The sequence below is a fragment of the Rhinoraja longicauda genome, chromosome 19 (assembly GCF_053455715.1).
Source record: "Rhinoraja longicauda isolate Sanriku21f chromosome 19, sRhiLon1.1, whole genome shotgun sequence".
Classification (NCBI taxonomy): Eukaryota; Metazoa; Chordata; class Chondrichthyes; order Rajiformes; family Arhynchobatidae; genus Rhinoraja; species Rhinoraja longicauda.
Genome location: NC_135971.1, coordinates 11,949,818 through 11,964,887, shown reverse-complemented (window position 1 = coordinate 11,964,887; position 15,070 = coordinate 11,949,818). Strand labels below are relative to the sequence as shown.

The window sequence follows — 15,070 nt, the reverse complement described above, 5'->3', positions numbered from 1 at the left end:
TCCAAAGTGAAGGCCAAGTTCCATATAACGGGGGATGTCAGAGACAGGCCGCGAAGTGGGCGTCCCAAGAAGACGACACCCGAAGAAGACCGTTTCCTCACCCTGTCAGCACTTAGGAACCGTAGGCTGTCTTCTACAGATTTGCAGTCAAGGTTTGCAGGACCATATGGCCGACGGCTCTCTGCCCAGACAATTCGGAACAGACTGCACGCAGCCGATCTCCGGTCTCATAGGGCTGCCAGGAGGCCTGCCATGACTGCCCTTCACCGTCAGGCCCGTTTGCGCTGGTGTCGGCAGCACTGGAACCTGAACATGTGGAGGAACGTTATGTTCAGCGATGAGTCCAGATTCTGCCTACAGCAGTTGGATCATAGGGTCAAAGTGTGGAGAAGACGCGGAGAACGCTATGCTGATTGCTGCACCGATAGAGTAACATCTTTTGGTGGAGGCAGTGTGATGGTGTGGGGCGGCATCTCCCTCACTGGAAAAACGAGGCTTGTCATCATTGGAGGCAATCTCAATGCAGAGAGATATCGAGATGAGATTCTGCAACCAGTGGCAATCCCATATCTCCACAGTCTGGGGCCGAACTCTATCCTCCAAGATGACAATGCTCGCCCCCACAGAGCAGGGTTTCTCAGAGACTACCTCCAGAATTTGGGAGTGGAGAGGATGGAATGGCCTGCCAGCAGTCCTGACCTCAACCCCATTGAACACTTGTGGGATCAGCTTGGGCGTGCTGTTCGTGCCAGAGTTACCAACACAACCACGTTGGCTGACTTGCGACAAATGCTGGTTGAAGAATGGGATGCCATCCCACAACAGTGTGTGACCAGGCTGGTGACCAGCATGAGGAGGAGGTGCCAGGCTGTTGTGGCTGTGTATGGTTATTCCACACGCTACTGAGGTTCCTGTTTATTAAATGAATAAATTGTTAAATTGCCAATATGTCTTGTTTCTTCAGACTTCAATCATCCAATCCACCAAACAACACCGAACAAGAGTCAATGGCAGAATAAGCTGTTTGGCATTGGCAGAGAAGATTCGGCAGATTTTTCATGGGCGCAACCCACATACTCAGCTCTGCTGCTCATCCCACAAATGCATGTTCCTTACAAATGTGGCACCATTTAAAAGGGAAATAAACAGGCTTTCCAACGGTATAAGATTTATTGCCAAAAAGCATTGTTACAACAAAGAAATAATCTACCAAACACAAATTTCCTTACTTTTTGTGCTATGTTTTAATAGGTCAGCTTATTCGTGTTACGACCATAAAGCTTTACTACACCTATTGTGGTCACAATTCAGTTCAGTTTATTGTCACGTGTACCGAGGTACAATGAAAAGCTTTTTGTCGCGTGCTACCCAGTCAGCGGAAAGACAATACATGATTACAATCAATCCATTTACAGTGTACAGACGCATGATAATAGAATGACCTTTAGTGCAAGGTAAAGCCAGCAGGGTCCGATCAAGGATAGTCCGAGGGTCACCAAAGAGGTGGACAGTAGTTCAGGACTGCTCTCTGGTTGTGGTGGGACGGTTCAGTTGCCTGACAAGAGCCGAGTTGATCGCAGGTGAAAGACGCAGCAGCCACCATCGGCACGGCGCGGTCCGCAGAAAGCGAGAGCACGTGGACACCTGCGAATTTTGGTTTGATTAACCGCAATGGACTGCGTGATTTGGAAACCCCTGATTACTTCCCCGTATTGATCGTTTCACCCTGAGAGTGACGTGACTCGACTCACCACCGCACATTGTCTTTCGGCGGGAGGAGGATGAGTGACGGGGGGGGGGATAATGCTCCCAAACTTACTGCCCCCACTCTTGGTCACCAATATCCCTCTGAGCAGCTGACAGGAGCCAAGCCTGGTGTGGGGGAAGATGGAAAAGTCAGTTCTCCCCAGCCACACCACCGCCCCCCACCCCCCCCCCCCCCCCCCACCCCCGTGAAAATCACACAACCACTCCTCTCTCTACCTCGCACAAAGTGGACCTATAACAATCCCTCGAAAAGCTCGCTATTGAGGGCGTGCAGCGTAGGTTTACTAGGTTAATTCCCGGAATGGCGGGACTATCATATGTTGAAAGACTGGAGCGACTAGGCTTGTATACACTGGAATTTAGAAGGATGAGAGGAGATCTTATCGAAACGTATAAGATTATTAAGGGGTTGGACACGTTAGAGGCAAGAAACATGTTCCCGATGTTGGGGGAGTCCAGAACCAGGGGCCACAGTTTAAGAATAAGGGGTAGGCCATTTAGAACTGAGACGAGGAAAAACTTTTTCAGTCAGAAAGTTGTGAATCTGTGGAATTCTCTGCCTCAGAAGGCAGTGGAGGCCAATTCTCTGAATGCATTCAAGAGAGAGCTAGATAGAGCTCTTAAGGATAGCGGAGTCGGGGGGTATGGGGAGAAGGCAGGAACGGGGTACTGATTGAGAATGATCAGCCATGATCACATTGAATGGCGGTGCTGGCTCGAAGGGCCGAATGGCCTCCTCCTGCACCTATTGTCTATTGTCTATTAAAAGCCTTACAATCGATGTATAGAAAATAGGTGCAGGAGGAGGCCATTAGGCCCTTCAAAAGCCAGCACCGCCATACATTGTGATCATGGCTGATCATCCACAATCAGTAACCCGTGCCTGCCTTCTCCCCATAACCCTTGATTCCGCTAGCCCCTAGAGCTCTATCTAACTCTCTTTTAAATTCATCCAGTGAATTGGCCTCCACTGCCCTCTGTGGCAGAGAATTCCACAAATCTCTGGGTGAAAAAGTTACTTCTCACCTCAGTTTTAAATGGCCTCCCCTTTATTCTTAGACTATGTGGCCCCTGGTTCTGGACTCCCCCAACATTGTAAACATTTTTCCTGCATCCAGCATCCTTTTATAATTTTATACGTCTCTATAAGATCCCCCTCTCTTCCTTCTAAACTCCAGTGAATACAAGCCCAGTCTTTCCAATCTTTCCTCATATGACAGTCCCGCCATCCCGGGGATTAACCTGGTGAACCTACCCCGTGAGCCGACGTTGCACTGGCTCAATAGCAGTGGGCAAACCTGGGACAGAATTTCCTCTTCAACCAATAGCGTGGAAAAGTTTCAAACAACATCCAGGAAGCACAGAAGGAAACTGGTATTATTGGTAGGAGGAAAATTTTCTTTAGCCAGAGGTTGGTGAATCTGTGAAATTCATTGCCAAGTCATTGGGTATTTTCAAAGCGGAGAACGGCAGATTCTTGATTAGTCAGGGCGTCAAAGGTTACAGGGAGAAGGCAGGAGAATGGGGTTGAGAGGGAAAAATAGATCAGCCATGATTGAATGGCAGAGATGGACTGGACAGCCTAATTCTGCTCCCATGTCTTGTCACGTGTTCTGAGATACAGTAAAAACCTTTTGCTTTGCATGCTGGATAAACAGTTCATACAATACAAGAGTACAACACGTATTGCGAAAGGTAAAATAAACAGAATGCAGAATATAGTGTTGTAGCTAGGGAAAGTGCAGGTATTAAAAAGTGCAAGGGTCGCAATGAGGCAGATTGGAACATCGGGGCGAAACTGATCTTGAACATGGTGGTCCGCACTTTCAAAGCTTTTACATCTTCTATTTCACAAGAGAGGGGAGAAGAGTAGCGTAGGTTCACGAGGTTAATCCCCAGGATGGCGGGACTGTCACATGAGGAAAGGTTAGAAAGATTGGGGTTGTAATCACTGGTGTGTAGACGGATGAGAGGGGATCCTATAGAGAGGTATAAAATTATGAAAGGACTCATAGAATCATAGAGTCCTACAGCACAGAAAGAGGCCCTTCGGCCCATCGTGTCCGCGCCGCCCGTTACCAAACACAATCTAATTTTAATCCCATTTTCCCGCATTTGGACCGTAGCCCTGAATGTTGTAGCATTTCAAGTGCCCATCCAAATGCCTCTTAAACGTTGTGAGTGTTCCCGCCTACACCACCACCCCAGGCAGTGAGTTCCAGACTCCAACCACCCTCTGGGTGAAAAAGTTCTTTCTCACATCCCCCCGAAACCTCCCTCCCCTTACCCTGTATCTATGTCCCCTCGTTGTTGAACCTTCCACCAGTGGAAGAAGTTCCCCGCCATCTACCTTATCTATGCCCCTCATGATCTTGTACACCTCGATCATGTCCCCTCTCAGCCTTCTCTGCTCCAGGGAAAACAACCCCAGTCTGCTCAGTCTCTCCTCATAGCCGAGGCCCTTCATCCCTGGCAGCATCCTGGTGAATCTCCTCTGCACCCTCTCCAAAGCTATCACATCCTTTCTATAATGTGGTGACCAGAACTGTACACAATACTCCAGCTGTGGCCTCACCAGTGTTCTGTACATTTCCATCATCACCCCCCTACTTTTATATTCGATGCCCCGGCTAATGAAGGCCAGTAACCCATATGCCTTTTTGACCACCCTGTCCACCTGTCCTGCTGCCTTCAAGGACTTGTGTACCTGTACTCCAAGGTCCCTCTGTACCCCTGTCTTCCCTAGGGTCCTTCCATTCATGGTGTACTCCCTCTCCAAGTTATTTCTGCCAAAGTGCATCACCTCGCACCTTTCAGGATTAAATTCCATCTGCCACTGCTCCGCCCATCTGACCATCTCAGACTGGACAAGCAAGATGCAGAAAAAATGTTCCCAATGTTGGGGGAGCCCAGAACCAGGGGCCACACAGTCTATGAATAAAGGGGAGGCCATTTAAAATTGAGGTAAGAAGAAACCTTTTCATCCAGAGATTTGTGGAATTCTCTGCCACAGAGGGCTGTGGAGGCCAATTCCCTGGATGAATTTAAAAGAGAGTTGGATAGAGCTCTAGGGGTTAGTGAAATCAAGGGATATGGGGAGAAGGCAGGCACGGGCTACTGATTGTGGATGATCAGCCATGATCACAATGAATGGCGGTGCTGGCTCGAAGGGCTGAATGGCCTCATCCTGCACCTATTTTCGATGTTTCTATGTTTAAGAGAGGACGATGGCATGCAGTGCAGAGTGGCTGAGAAGAGGTGGCAGAAGCAACAATAAATCTGTAAACAGAACAGACTAACTATTGGGAAGGAGTCGTCGAGAGTGGTGGTGTTGGTGGGGGCGGAGGGAGCGGTGGGGGTAGGTTAAAGATAGTCAGTGAACTGAATACATTAGACAGCTCCATGAGAGGTCAGCTCCTACTGTGCTAACGATTCCGTAGGAAGGAACTGCAGATCCTGGTTTAAACCGAAGATAGATACAAAATGCTGGAGTCACTCAGCGGGACAGGCAGCATCTCTGGAGAGAAGGAATGGGTGACTCTCGAAACCCGAAACGTCTGATGCTGCCTGACCCTCTTGGTTACTAATGCACTTCTATGGGGGATGCTGGAGAAACCTTGACAAATGTCTACACCGCATACAACAATATGGTGCGGCATGGTGGCGCAGCGGTAGAGTTGCTGCCTTACAGCGAATGCAGCGTCGGAGACCCGGGTTCAATCCCCACCACGGGCGCTGTCTGCACGGAGTTTCTACGTTCTCCCGGTGACCTGCGTGGGTTTTCTCCGACCGGTTTCCTCCCACACTCCAAAGACGTGCAGGTACGTAGATTAATTGGCTTGGTAAATGTAAAAATTGTCCCTAGTGGGTGTGGGATGGTGTTAATGTGCGAAAATCGCTGGTCGGCGCGGACCCGGTGGGCCGAAAGGGCCTGTTTCTCTAAACTAAACCGCACCCTCGAGGAACAATGCTGACCTTTTCCATCGCATTTTTAAAACTTTACAATATTCAGGCTATAAATCTAACATCCGTGGAATCTGCGGAATTCACTGTCTCAGAAGGCAGTGGAGGCCAATTCGCCGAATGCATTCAAGAGAGAGCTAGAGCTCTTACGGATAGCGGAGTCAGGGGGTATGGGGAGAAGGCAGGAACGGGGCACTGATTGAGAATGATTAGCCATGATCACATTGAATGGTGGTGCTGGCTCGAAGGGCCGAATGGCCTACTCCTGCACCTATTGTCTATCCATGCCCATTTGATCTCCGTACGAAACGACTTACTATGTTTGTCACTCGGAAGTATCAGGTGCTCATCTTGCATCAGTGAGCTGTCCATGCTTCTATGTCGAGGCATTGCAGATTATGTAGCAGGAACAGGTACAAGCAAAGCTGCTTCTTCGGTGCAGTTACAACGGGCAATGAAGGCAAGCAAGGCCAACACCAGCTGAGTGCAATGATGTCACAGTGCCGGCCTAACTGCGGTGATGTCACCACTTCGTGGTTATGAGGTCACAGTGGCCACCGAGTGATGTCACCAGCTGACGAAAGTGATGTCACGGTGCTCGGCGCCAGCCGAAGCTATTTAGTTTTACTTCTTTTTTTTTAAAGTTTGGTTTCGAGATACACCGCGGAAACAGGCCCCTCGGCCCACCGACCAGCGATCCCCGCACATTAACACTACCCCACGCACATCTGGGGACAGCTTTGCATTTGTACCAAGCCAACTCTTCGAAGCACTTCCCTCTGGAAGGCGACTCCGGACTGTCAAAGCAGCCACAGCCAGACATAAACACAGCTTTTTTCCACACGAGTGATAGTTCTACTCAATAACCAAAGTCTGTAGTCTCTTTTTTGCTCTGGTTTATTTTCACCCACATGTTTAGACCGTAATGGTGCATCCTTATTGTTTTGATGTGTTTATGCTGTATTCTTAATTGTTAACTATATGTTTGTGTTGTCATTTGTGAGCGGAGCACCAAGGCACATTCCTTGTATATGCACACACTTGGCCAATAAACTAATTCATTCATTCATTCATTCAATTAACCTACAAACCTGTGCGTCTTTGGAGTGTGGGAGGAAATCGAAGATCTCGGGAGAAAACCTCACGGGGAGAACGTACAAACTCTGCCTGGACAGCACCCGTAGTCAGAATGGAGCCCGGGTCTCTGGCGCTGTGAGGCAGCAACTCTACCGCTGCACCTCTATACTAACCCCCCATTCTATTGACGGGTGGCTTAGATATCACTTGGTTTGTCAATGCTTCAATTAACATAGTACAGTACAGCACAAACAGGCATCTACAGCCCACTTTATCCACGCCGAACATGATGCCAAGACTAATTCAAGAGAGAGCTGGATAGAGCTCTTAATGGTAGCGGAGTCAGGGGGTATGGGGAGAAGGCAGGAACGGGGTACTGATTGAGAATGATCAGCCATGATCACATTGAATGGCGGTGCTGGCTCGAAGGGCCGAATGGCCTCCTCCTGCACCTATTGTCTATTGTCTATAAATGTGTAGGAAGGAGCTGCCGATGATGGTTTAAACCAAAGATAGAGACAAAAAGCTGGAGCAACTCACAATATCTTTCATTCATTTGTTCTATATCTCACGAGATCACCGTCTACATCTCTCATCTCCCTTTCCCCTGACTCTCAGTCTGAAGAACGGTCTTGGCCCGAAACGTCACCTATTCCTTTTCTCCAGAGATGCTGCCTGACCCGCTGAGTTACTCCAGAATGTTGTGTCCATGCCAAGACCAAAGATAGACACAAAACGCTGGAGTAACTCAGCGGGTCAGGCAGCATCTCTGGAGAAAAGGAACAGGTGATGTTTCAGGTCGAGGCCCTTCTTCAATCCGAGAGTCAGGGATACCTCTTCCAGTCTGAAGAAGGGTCTCTGAATCTGAATTACCTTCATTGTCATTCAAAATGAATTGGACGAAAATCATTTGCCACGCAGCCACAACAGTACAGAGTAAAAGACACAAGACACACAATTTTAACACAAACATCCATCACCGTGACTCCTCCAGACACCCCTTCACTGTGATGGAAGGCAAAAAAAATTATTCTCTCTTCTCCCATGCTTCTCCCACGGACAGATAGTTCAACTTCTGCCGAGGAGAACCGAGGCTCCCGACTCGTGCAGCCCCCCACACCTATTCCTTTTCTACAAAGATGCTGCCTGACCCGCTGAGTTACTCCAGAATTTTGTGTCTCTCTTCGGTGTAAACCAACACCTGCAGTTCCTTCCAACTCATGATGCCAAGACCATCTCCTATTTACCGCCACATACTCCATATCCCTTCATTCCGTGCACATCCATGTGCCAATCCAAAAGAGTTTAGTTTAGAGATTCAGCGTGGAAACAGGCCCTTCGGGCCACCGAGTCCGTGCCGACCAGCGATCACCCCTGCATTAATTCAATGCTGCTCCGTAGGAACAATTTACAGATGCCACGCAGAGGAAACACCCGCTGTCACAGCGAGAGGGAGAAATCTCCACACATCGCACCTGAGGTCAGGATACGTGAGTAGAATTAGGCCATCCAGTCTACTCCACCATTCAATCGTGGATGATCTATCTCTCCCTCCTAACCCCATTCTCCTGCCTTCTCCCCATAAACCCTTGACACCTGTGCTAATCAAGAATCTACCTATCTCTGCCTTAAAAAACATCCACTGACCTGGCCTCCACAGCCTTCTGTGGCAATAAATTCCACAGATTCACCACCCTCTGGAAATCCTCCTCATCTCCTTCCTAAAGGAACGTCCTTTAATTCTGATGCTCCGACCTCTGGTCCAAGACTCCCACCAGTGGAAACAACCTCTCCATGTCCACTCGATCCACCAAACCCAATTCTCTGGCTGTGAGGCCGTAGAACTACCAGATGTTGTGTCGTCCTGAAGTCAAACTTAATAGGCATTACCCAACTGAGTCTGAAGAAGGGTCTCGATCCGAAACGTCACCCATTCCTTCTCTCCAGAGATGCTGCCTGTCCCGCTGAGTTACTCCAGCATTTTGAGATTAGTCCACATAAGAGATAAGTATGCAAACTTAAACGCACGGTATTGTGGGTTCAGTATTGATGTGGATAGAGAACTGGCTGGCAGACAGGAAGCAAAGAGTAGGAATAAAGGGTCCTTTTCAGAATGGCAGGCAGTGACTAGTGGGGTACCGCAAGGCTCAGTGCTGGGACCCCAGCTATTTACAATATATATTAATGATTTGGACGAGGGAATTGAACGCAACATCTCCAAGTTTGCGGATGACACGAAGCTGGGGGGCAGTGTTAACTGTGAGGAGGATGCTAGGAGGCTGCAAGGTGACGTGGATAGGTTAGGTGAGTGGGCAAATGCATGGCAGATGCAGTATAATGTGGATAAATGTGAGGTTATCCACTTTGGTGGCAAGAACAGGAAAGCAGACTATTATCTGAATGGTGGCCGATTAGGAAAAGGGGAGATGCAACGAGACCTGGGTGTCGTGGTACACCAGTCATTGAAAGTAGGCAAGCAGGTGCAGCAGGCAGTGAAGAAAGCAAATGGTATGTTGGCATTTATAGCGAGGGGATTTGAGTATAGGAGCAGGGAGGTTCTGCTGCAATTGTTCAGGGCATTGGTGAGACCACACCTGGAGTATTGCGTACAGTTTTGGTCTCCTAATCTGAGGAAAGACATTCTTGCCATAGAGGGAGTACAGAGAAGGTTCACCAGATTGATTCCTGGGATGGCAAGACTTTCATATGAAGAAAGACTGGATAGACTCGGCTTGTACTCGCTGGAATTTAGAAGATTGAGGGGGGATCTTATAGAAACTTACAAAATTCTTAAGGGGGTGGACAGGCTAGATGCAGGAAGATTGTCCCCGATGTTGGGGAAGTCCAGAACAAGGGGTCACAGTTTAAGGATAAGGGGGAAGTCTTTTAGGACCGAGATGAGAACGTTTTTTTTCACACAGAGAGTGGTGAATCTGTGGAATTCTCTGCCACAGAAGGTAGTTGAGGCCAGTTCATTGGCTATATTTAAGAGGGAGTTAGATGTGGCCCTTGTGGCTAAAGGGATCAGGGGGTATGGAGAGAAGGCAGGTACGGGATACTGAGTTGGATGATCAGCCATGATCATATTGAATGGCGGTGCAGGCTCGAAGGGCCGAATGGCCTACTCCTGCACCTATTTTCTATGTTTCTATGTTTGTGTCTATCTTAGGTCTTATCCATTCTTTGCTTTTTAATCAATGGTGCAATGTGGCCAAGAAAACATACCAACGCCTCTACTTCCTTAGAAGGGTTAGGTAGTTCGGCATACTCCAACAAGGTATAGAAAAGTAAAAACGCACACCTCCAGATTCTTGGGACAGTTTCTTCCCAGCTGTTATCAGACAGCCATTGTTTCAACAACTAGAGAGCAGTCCTGTGTTCCACCTACTTCATTGGAGACCCTCGGACTATCTTGGATCGGGCTTTATCTTGCACCAAAGGTTATTCGTTTATCATGTATCTATGCACCGTGGACGGCTCAATTGTAATCATTGACTGGTTAGCACGCAACTAAAGCTTTTCACTGTTCCAATAAGCTGAACTACTTCAGCAAACACCTTAGCCAAGAAAACATCATGCAGGGCTTTGCCAATAATGAGCTGACCCAGTAAGAGAGCTCCAAACATCCATTACATTCTCTGCAGCCAGAAATGTTTCCGAGTTCACAGCCCTAACCGTCACTTTTCCCTCTCCAAATGGTAGTTTTTAACCAGCAGACATAGATCCTTTCTATGTCTGCTGGTTAATCTCTAAGGCGGTTCGGTATGTCAAAGAGGATTCTCTTGAACTTCTACAGGAGTGCAGTAGGGAGCACATTGACGGGTTGCATCACAGCCTGGTTCAGCAACTTAAACGTTCAGGAGCGGAAAAGACTGCAAAAAGTTATGAATACTGCCCAGTCCATCACCGGCTCTGACCTCCCCACCATCGAAGGGATTTATCAGAGTCGCTGCCTCAAAATGGCAGCCAGCATCATCAGAGACCCGCACCAACTTGCCCACACACTCATTTCACCCCTGCCACCGGGAAGAAGGAACAGGAGCCTGAAAACTAACGTCCAGGTTCAGGAACAGCTTCCTCCCTACAGCCATCAGGCTATTAAACACTACAACCTCAAAGAAGCTCTGAACTACAATAGACTATTATTATTATTATTATTTACAGTATGTAGGAAAATAACTGCAGATGCTGCTACAAATTGAAGGTATTTTACAGTATAGTATGTTTACATATTCTGTTATGCTGCAGCAAGTAAGAATTTCATTGTTCTATCTGGGACATATGACAATAAAACATTCTTAACTCTTTCAACCAACCCCTATCAGATCGCCCTTTAACCATCTGTTTTCCACGGAATACAGCCTATGTTCTCGCAACCAGCTGCCAACGCAATTCAACAGGTATCACTAGTGAATCTACCCTGCACTTCAACATATCGCTCTGACAATGGTGGCGCCAAGAAATGTTCACAGTTCACCACTGCGGACTAACCAGAGCTTTATGTAGCTTGATCATCATTTCTCTTCCTTCGGATATAAAGTCGAGCAATTTTAATTGCTGCCTGTCACTTTGCTTGGGCAGCGGTATGAATAGTCACTTCTCTATCTTCAAGTAACTCTTGCTTTCCCTCTCTCTCTCTCTCTCTCTCTCTCTTCATCGCTCCCCATCCCAGTTCTCTGACTAGTTTGACTGTCCTCCTGATTTAAATTTTACTTTGTTTGCTTCATTGTCAGCTTCCCCTAACTAACAATAATCTATTCATCGCTCCCCATCCCAGTTCTCCGACTAGTTTGACTGTCTTCCTGATTTAAATTTTACTTTGTTTGCCTCGTTGTCACCTTCCCCTAACTAACAATAATGTATTCTACATGCAGGAAGGAACTGCAGATGCTGGGTAACACCGAGGATAGGCACAAATGAGTGTCACTTTGCAGCGTCTTTCACCTGAGAGCTGCTACAAAAGAATTGCCTCAGCATGGCAGCATGTGTTAACAAAACGGTTTAAATTGCGTTGATGTTTACATAACTCCGAAATGAAAGACCTATACCCAACTTCAAAATGTCATGTGATCTTCCTCATAATGACTATCTGCACGTTTCAATACAAGGTCTCAGAATTGCAAAAATCCAACAAATCGTCCTTAATACTCCACACCTAGTGATGATAACGAAATGGGTGCAGAAAAGCAAATACCTGACAAAAAAATGTAGAGCGTAAAAACAGCAGGAAAATCAGATGATATCCGCCAGGAGGTGGTCAGAGGTTAGATCTCATGCTCTTGTCTTGTTTACAAGCGGTAGAGTGGAGACTTGGCACCGAAGGACGGGATTAGAGATGGGATGTGGCCCTTGCTCGCCGTGGGACAAGGAGGTAAAATGTGGCCGCTGCGCTTGTACTCGGTTGAACGCTGGGAGTTGTAGTCCGCGCTTGACGTCACTCGGACCACGTCAAGCCGCGAGTCAGACGCACAGGAACTACAACCCCCAGCGTGCACTGCGGGTGCGTCGCCTTCTCCTGCTGCTTTGACTGCAAAAACTGGGCAGCGGCTTAAATCATTTCGCAACAAACCAAGTAATATTACAACCCAGCGCAATGAATATTGATTTATCTAACTTAGTAACCCTTTCTTTCCCTAGTCGTTGTACTGGTTTCGCTGCCCGAGTGTTTTGGTGAAGGAAGGAAAGGCCATTATATCTTCAGGGACTATTATATCTCCAGGGACTCTTTTTTTTTTTCTGTATTCATTTACATTTTTATGCTGTAATTGGGTTGTTTTTTTTGCACAATCCGCAGGCGTGGCCACTTTCATTTCACTGCACATCTTGTATGTGTATGTGACAAATAAACTTGACTTGAACTGCAGATGCTGGTTTGTGCCCAAGATAGACACAACAAGCTGGAAATAACTCAGCGGGTCAGACAACATCTCTGGAGAAAGGGAACAGGTGACATTTCGGGTCGAGGCTGTCGCCCTGTTGAGTTTCTGTCTTTATAATTAATGTTTAATTTCACTGATTGCATGCCTCATTGTCACTTCCCCCTCAGCTAACAATGAACCACGATAGACAAAATGCTGGAGTAACTCAGCGGAACAGGCAGCTTTTTCTGGATAGAAGGGATGTGTACCAAAATACAGTGAAAAGCTTTTCTTTTGAGTGCTATCCAGTCAAAACATAAACGGTAAAAAGACAAACTATGGTTTGAAAGGGTTTGTAAAGCAGGCATTGAAAAGGGGGAAATATCAATTGGATGGCAGAAGCAGCAAAGGATGAACCGTCCGACACTTCCTTGATCATCTGCTTTGTTCTGTCCCCTGATAGACTGAATCTGAAGAAGGGTCTCGACCTGAAACGTCTCCTGTTCCTTCTCTCCAGAGATGCTGCCCCTGGCTGAGTTACTCCAGCACTTTGTGGTCCTATCTTCAAAACACAAATGTGATCTTCCCCACGTTTCAATACCACACCTTTCATGGCCAGTTTGACCGCAAAAAAAAAAAAGGAAAAACTCGGCGGCGGCTTAAATAATCGTCCAACAGACCAAGTCATGTCGCCAATGCTAACACCATTACGTTTACACATTCTGTGTAGGGTAAAAAAAACTGCAGATGCTGATTTAAATCAAAGGTAGACACAAAATGCTGGAGTAATTCAGCGGGTCAGTCAGCATCTCGGGAGAGAAGGAATGGGTGAAGTTTCGGGTCGAGACCCTTCTTAAGTCTGAGATCTCCATCTCCTGAGATGCTGCCTGACCCGCTGAGTTACTCCAGCACTTTTATGTTTACACATTCTGCGGTTCTGCAACAAGTAAGAATTTCATCGTTCTGCTTTGGGACACACAACAATAAAATAATCTTGACTTGAACATTAAAATCCCACTGGGAAACACATTGAAACAGAACATTACATCCCACTGGCAAACCCATTAAAACAGAACATTAAATCCCACTGGAAAACCCATTGAAACAGAACATTAAATCCCACTGGCAAACCCATTGAAACAGAACATTAAATACCACTGGCAAACCCATCAAGCTCCTCATATTCACATACAAAGCCCTAAACGGGCTTGCCCCCACCCCCCCATATCAAAAATCTTCTAACCCATCACTCTATCTTCAGGTCCCTCAGGTCAGCCAACTTGGGGCTACTATTGGTCTAGGCTTAAGCTCAGGGGTGACCGCGCTTTTGCGTTTGCAGCTCCTAGACTGTGGAACAGCATCCCTCTCCCCATCAGAACTGCCCCCTCCATCGACTCCTTTCAGTTCAGGCTCAAAACCTATTTCTACTCCTAGCATTTGAGGCCCTCTGAGGGGGCACTGTGAACTGTTTATGTATGTGCTGTTATGTTTGTGTGCCATTGTATGTTCGTTCTTAGTACCTGAACTGATGTACAGCACTTTAGTCAACGTGGTTTTTTTTAAAAATGTGTTATACAAATAAAATTGACGTGACTTGACTTGATTAAAACAGAATATTAAATTACACTGGCAAACCCATTAAAACAGAACATTAAATCTCACTGGCAAACCCAGAGTGTCGCTGAGGATCCTTCATTGCTTCTACTCTGGGGCTGTAGAGAGCATCCTGTCCGGCAACATTACAGTCTGGTTTGGGAACAGCTCTGCCCAGGACAGGATGGCCCTGCAGAGTAGTGCGTTCGGCAGAACGCACCATGGGAACTACACTCGTCCCCCTGCAGGACCTATACATCAGGAGGTGCAGATCCAGAGCAAGCAAGATCATGAGGGACCCCTGCCACCCCAGTAACGGACTGTTCCAGGTGCTACGGTCAGGCAAACGCCTCCGCTGTCACGCTGTGAAAACGGAGAGGATGAGACGGAGCTTCTTCCCACAGGCCATCAGGACTGTCAACTTTGATAACCCCAGAGACTAAATTTTTGTCGACACTTTTTGTGCTATGTTTAGTAACTTATTAACTTTATTTATCTGCTGTAACTGTAATTCTTTTTGTGCACAACCCGCAGGCATTGCCACTTTCATTTCACTGCACATCGAGTATGTGTATGTGACAAATAAATTTGACTTGACTTGACTTGACTTGAGTAAAACAGAACATTAAATCCTACTGGCAAACCCATTGAAACAGAACATTAAATCCCACTGGCAAACCCATTGAAACAGAACATTGAATCTCACTGGCAAACCCATTGAAACAGAACATTGAATCTCACTGGCAAACCCATTAAAACAGAACATTAAATCTCACTGGCAAACCCATTGAAACAGAACATTAAATCCCACT

At 47.0% G+C, this 15,070-nt stretch overlaps 1 protein-coding gene across 1 annotated transcript in view; it reads right to left on the bottom strand.

The window, feature by feature from the left end:
• csnk2b (casein kinase 2, beta polypeptide) overlaps window positions 1-15,070 on the bottom strand; it is a 37,113-nt gene that overhangs the window by 21,473 nt on the left and 570 nt on the right. The window lies entirely within an intron of this gene.